Raw genomic sequence first — 6,495 nt, forward strand, 5'->3', positions numbered from 1 at the left:
TTGTCAGTTTTCCTACCTAAGGTCAGTGATTCTCTCTGGGTACCCTGGCTTCCTCCACCATTAAAAACACCACCAATGGAAGAGTGCAATAGTGCTGAAAGAGGTGTAAAACACCAATCTATCAATCAAATATCTTCTGTAACGAAGTTTCAATCTGTCATACTTAATATGTTCATATTCCTGGACCTCATTTTCATAGTTCATTACTTCTTGAAACAAAATTTGTTTTTTCTGTCATGTGTAATACTCACTTATGAGGTTAATTTTCGTGGTCAAGTCCTTACCTTGGGTACTTCAAGCAATAGGTCAACTATATTTGGTGTATGGAATGATTATGAAGTGATCATGTTTGACTGGCAGGTTTCCTCTGACCTTGACCTCACTTTCAGGGTTCATTGGTCAATGTTAAGTTGCCATAGTTTGTCAGTTTATCAGATACTATAAGCAATAGGTTTATTATATTTGGTGTATAGAATGATTGTAAGGCGATCTGTTGTTATGTGCATTCTAAGGTAGTCTACACATTGCTGTTATATAGTCCACAGTATGTCAGAATAAATGCAGCATTTTTGATAATTCGATGTTAATGGAAGATCTTTAGTAGTCTGTTTAATTTAATTACTTTTCTAGACTGGTGATTAACAGCTTGACAAACTGTTTAAACCCCTGTATTTCTGAAAACCATATTTTGAACTAGAGATTCCTTGTTTTTTTTTATTGTAGTGTGGAATTACTGTATCATGAAGTATTCCTAAAACCTTCTTTTTTCGTATGCAATGATAAAATAATCATGGTGTTTACTTAATTATTTTATGAAAGGTCCTTTTATACAAAGCACTATCACTATGGATAGGAAAATTGGAAAAAATGCAGAAATGAGTGTTTCTGGCATTTTTTACAGAAAGGGCATATTGCTTGCTTATAAGTAGAGAAATTATGCTATCAATTCCTAATTGGTTAAAACCAAAGTCTGAGATTTGGAATATTCCAATTTTCTGCAATTACAAATAGGAGCTAACACTGAGTGTCTCAGAAATTAAAATGTTTTTGGGAGGGTGACGTCATTGACAGTTTCTGAGCTATCACATTAAAAATCCCAGGCCTTGTCTGAATTTCAAGTATACCAGACAAAATTTGGCCACACAACCAAATGCCAACATGCTTGTACAATGAAACAAGTCCCAATGATATTAATAAAATATCTTATCAAAGAATTCAAATATAGAAAATATTCTACACCTGACTGAACAACACATAAATGCATAGGGAACAAGACTTAGGCTTCCCGTCTAAGGCCAGGGGCCGCGCCAACAATGTGTTAGTTTGGGATTAGGTCAGTTTACCGGGAATCACTAGTGGAAGGTCAATGACATTTGGAATGAAGTTGTATAAGCTTTAACACATCTCAATTACATGGAGATGATTTGGAAAATATATAATTTTTTAGCATGAAATACGCCCCATTTTCAAAAATCCTGGACCCGCCGCCTATACTAGATGTCTGATCATCGGTTTGCCAAACACGTTTGACTGTCGGTCTGTCAATCCGGCCAATCTAGCAATTAATTTTTTGTCTTATTGACCTCGGGATCTACAAGTCAGAGCTTCACGAAAATTAGTATCAAGCTTCGTGTGAGCTTGGAACCGCCTCGGTGGTCTCGTGGTAGCGTGTTTGCCTCGAGTGCGGGAGGTTGTTGGTTCGAACCCCGGCCGGGTCAAACCAAAGACTTTAAAATTGGTATTTGCTGCTTATCCGCTAAGCACGTGGCATAAAGGAGTAAGACTGGTCGGCTCGGAGTCGGAATAACGTGTGCGGGTAAGGTGATATCTCTTCCTGCGGATTGTTACCCTGTGAACGTTAAAAATCCGGCTCAGCATGTCGGTCTATATAATCATATTACATTAACATGTTCTCGTCCTGAATATGCATATAAATTTGCCGCTTGACGTTAAGCAAACATCCATCATCGTGTGAGCATGGATACACCTTGTGATGCGTTTTCATATTCATTGCTCATCAACTTCCTGTTTACAGAATACTCAATTTAGGTCGCTTTTGAGGTTATAACGCAACATTACCTTTGACAATGAAATGTAAGTCAAGTTCATTTTTACTGATGCATGCATGCTGCGAAGACGCCAAAATAGTTTCTAAATGACAAGTAAAAAATGAAATCGTATGCTTCCAACGTTCCGTTCTGGATTATCTTCATCAGGAATGCTCAAAGTGGAATATTTGAAAGCAAAGAATGTATAAGAATTGAAACAGGTGAATAGCAATATGATCAAAAAGGACATACAAAAAAAACTTCACCTTTGAGACATGCTTTAAGATTCTGTTACTATCTACCTTGAATGCAGGTGAAATTTACTACTGCAGTTTCAAGAGTTATAATTCCTTGATTTTTTCTCAAATAGTCCGAACTGCTTCCGAATAATAACTTAATTTGTTGGAGTAGGAACATAAAAAAGCTGCATCATTACCAGTTACCAGTTACAATGAATTGTCTGTCGGGTTAACTTCGTTCTGGTCCTGTTATAATTCCAGAATCGGCCCTGAATTGCTTCAAAATAGTCAAAAAGGTATATGGTTAACCCTTTGGAGCAGGAATTAATAACTTTGCAATAAAATTGAGAATGGAAACGGGGAATGCGTCAAAGAGACAACAACCTGACAAAAGAGCAGAAAACAATCCAAGGCCACAATGGGCCTTCAACACAGCGAGAAAATCCCGCACCAGGGGAGGGCTACAGCTGGCCCCTAAACAATAATGTATACTAGTTCAGCAAAAACGGACGTCACACTAAACTCCGAAACACAAATGAACCAAAATTAAAAAAAAACATACGAGACCAACAAAGGCTAGAGATTCCTGACTTGGGACAGGCGCAAAAATGCGGCGAGGTTAAACATGTTTTGTGAGATCTCAACCCTCCCCCTATACCTCTATATATAGTCAATGTGTAAAAAACAAACACACATCAATATACGCCCAATGAAATTCGGTTTAAAAGAAGTCCGAGTCCGATGTTAGAATAGGTAACAGAAGAAAATAAGCAAAATGACAATAATCAACATAAATTAACAAAGGACTACCAGCAGTTACTGACATGCCAGCTCCAGACCTCAATTAAACTGATTGAAAGATTATGTCTTCATCATATGAAAATCAAGCACAATCCCTCCCGCTAGGGGTTTAGTATCATACCATCATAAAATATACGATATAAGAATATGTATTTAACTTGTTAGCATAACAAACACAAAGTAATAAAAAAAAACTACATATATGCATGGTTAAGGCATTTACATTGTACATGTTCCACTCCTAACTTTCTTAGTTCACCACTCCCTTTTTTTGCAAAATCCTGGATCCGCATCTGTAAAATGATTGATTGGATACTGCACACCTGGGCTTTTTCTCGGCGAGAATATCTTTAAAAGGAGTAGGTATAAATTTTCGAGTTCTACTAACAGTTTTTCTTGTTATTCTAATATTCACCGGAAAATGATGATTACAAACAACTATTGGTTTTTGAATGAAAATAATTTTCAACATACTAGTATTACAGAATGAATAGAACATTGGTGCACGGAAAATGGCAGGACTAAATTCAAAGTAACGTAAAAGTAAATCTGTGATCATAGGGTCATGACAAAACTTGGAATTTATAGCACAAATTTGAATATATGTATTTCTGATGAACAAGTAAAAAGTGTTACAAATGATGTTAGGGATGACCATTTGGTAATCTGGAGCGGGGCCTGAAAATGAATATTCTGGCCTGATATAACTCCAGAATCAGCCCTGAATTGCTTCAAAATAGTCAAAAAGGTATATGGTTAACCCTTTGGAGCAGGAATTAATAACTTTGCAATAAAATTGAGAATGGAAACGGGGAATGCGTCAAAGAGACAACAACCTGACAAAAGACCAGAACACAAACCAAGGCCACCAATGGGCCTTCAACACAGGGAGAAAATCCCGCACCCAGGGGAGGGCTACAGTTGGCCCCTAAACAATAATGTATACTAGTTCAGCAAAAACGGACGTCACACTAAACTCCGAAACACGAATGAACCAAAATTAAAAAAAAACATACGAGACCAACAAAGGCCAGAGATTCCTGACTTGGGACAGTCGCAAAAATGCGGCGGGGTTAATAGATATAGGAAGATGTGGTATGAGTGCCAATGAGACAACTCTCCATCCAAATTACAATTTATAAAAGTAAACCATTATAAACATGTTTTGTGAGATCTCAACCCCCCCCCCCCCCCTAATTCCTGTAGTCAATGTGGAAAAAAAAACAAGTACACGTCAATATACGCTCAATAAAATTCGGTTTAAAAGAAGTCCGAGTCCGACGTTAGAATAGGTAACAGAAGAAAATAAGCAAAATGACAATAATCAACATAAATTAACAAAGGACTACCAGCAGTTACTGACATGCCAGCTCCAGACCTCAATTAAACTGATTGAAAGATTATGTCTTCATCATATGAAAATCAAGCACAATCCCTCCCGCTAGGGGTTTAGTATCATACCATCATAAAATATACGATATAAGAATATGTATTTAACTTGTTAGCATAACAAACACAAAGTAATAAAAAAAAACTACATATATGCATGGTTAAGGCATTTACATTGTACATGTTCCACTCCTAACTTTCTTAGTTCACCACTCCCTTTTTTTGCAAAATCCTGGATCCGCATCTGTAAAATGATTGATTGGATACTGCACACCTGGGCTTTTTCTCTGCGAGAATATCTTAAAAGGGAGTAGGTATAAATTTTCGAGTTCTACTAACAGTTTTTCTTGTTATTCTAATATTCACCGGAAAATGATGATTACAAACAACTATTGGTTTTTGAATGAAAATAATTTTCAACATACTAGTATTACAGAATGAATAGAACATTGGTGCACGGAAAATGGCAGGACTAAATTCAAAGTAACGTAAAAGTAAATCTGTGATCATAGGGTCATGACAAAACTTGGAATTTATAGCACAAATTTGAATATATGTATTTCTGATGAACAAGTAAAAAGTGTTACAAATGATGTTAGGGATGACCATTTGGTAATCTGGAGCGGGGCCTGAAAATGAATATTCTGGCCTGATATAATTCCAGAATCAGCCCTGAATTGCTTCAAAATAGTCAAAAAGGTATATGGTTAACCCTTTGGAGCAGGAATTAATAACTTTGCAATAAAATTGAGAATGGAAACGGGGAATGCGTCAAAGAGACAACAACCTGACAAAAGACCAGAACACAAACCAAGGCCACCAATGGGCCTTCAACACAGGGAGAAAATCCCGCACCCAGGGGAGGGCTACAGTTGGCCCCTAAACAATAATGTATACTAGTTCAGCAAAAACGGACGTCACACTAAACTCCGAAACACGAATGAACCAAAATTAAAAAAAAACATACGAGACCAACAAAGGCCAGAGATTCCTGACTTGGGACAGTCGCAAAAATGCGGCGGGGTTAATAGATATAGGAAGATGTGGTATGAGTGCCAATGAGACAACTCTCCATCCAAGTTACAATTTATAAAAGTAAACCATTATAAACATGTTTTGTGAGATCTCAACCCCCCCCCCCCCCCCCCTAATTCCTGAAGTCAATGTGGAAAAAAAAACAAGTACACGTCAATATACGCTCAATAAAATTCGGTTTAAAAGAAGTCCGAGTCCGACGTTAGAATAGGTAACAGAAGAAAATAAGCAAAATGACAATAATCAACATAAATTAACAAAGGACTACCAGCAGTTACTGACATGCCAGCTCCAGACCTCAATTAAACTGATTGAAAGATTATGTCTTCATCATATGAAAATCAAGCACAATCCCTCCCGCTAGGGGTTTAGTATCATACCATCATAAAATATACGATATAAGAATATGTATTTAACTTGTTAGCATAACAAACACAAAGTAATAAAAAAAAACTACATATATGCATGGTTAAGGCATTTACATTGTACATGTTCCACTCCTAACTTTCTTAGTTCACCACTCCCTTTTTTTGCAAAATCCTGGATCCGCATCTGTAAAATGATTGATTGGATACTGCACACCTGGGCTTTTTCTCGGCGAGAATATCTTAAAAGGGAGTAGGTATAAATTTTCGAGTTCTACTAACAGTTTTTCTTGTTATTCTAATATTCACCGGAAAATGATGATTACAAACAACTATTGGTTTTTGAATGAAAATAATTTTCAACATACTAGTATTACAGAATGAATAGAACATTGGTGCACGGAAAATGGCAGGACTAAATTCAAAGTAACGTAAAAGTAAATCTGTGATCATAGGGTCATGACAAAACTTGGAATTTATAGCACAAATTTGAATATATGTATTTCTGATGAACAAGTAAAAAGTGTTACAAATGATGTTAGGGATGACCATTTGGTAATCTGGAGCGGGGCCTGAAAATGAATATTCTGGCCTGATATAATTCCAGAATCAGCCCTG

This window comes from Mytilus californianus, unplaced genomic scaffold, assembly GCF_021869535.1.
Source record: "Mytilus californianus isolate M0D057914Y unplaced genomic scaffold, xbMytCali1.0.p SCAF_5, whole genome shotgun sequence".
Classification (NCBI taxonomy): Eukaryota; Metazoa; Mollusca; class Bivalvia; order Mytilida; family Mytilidae; genus Mytilus; species Mytilus californianus.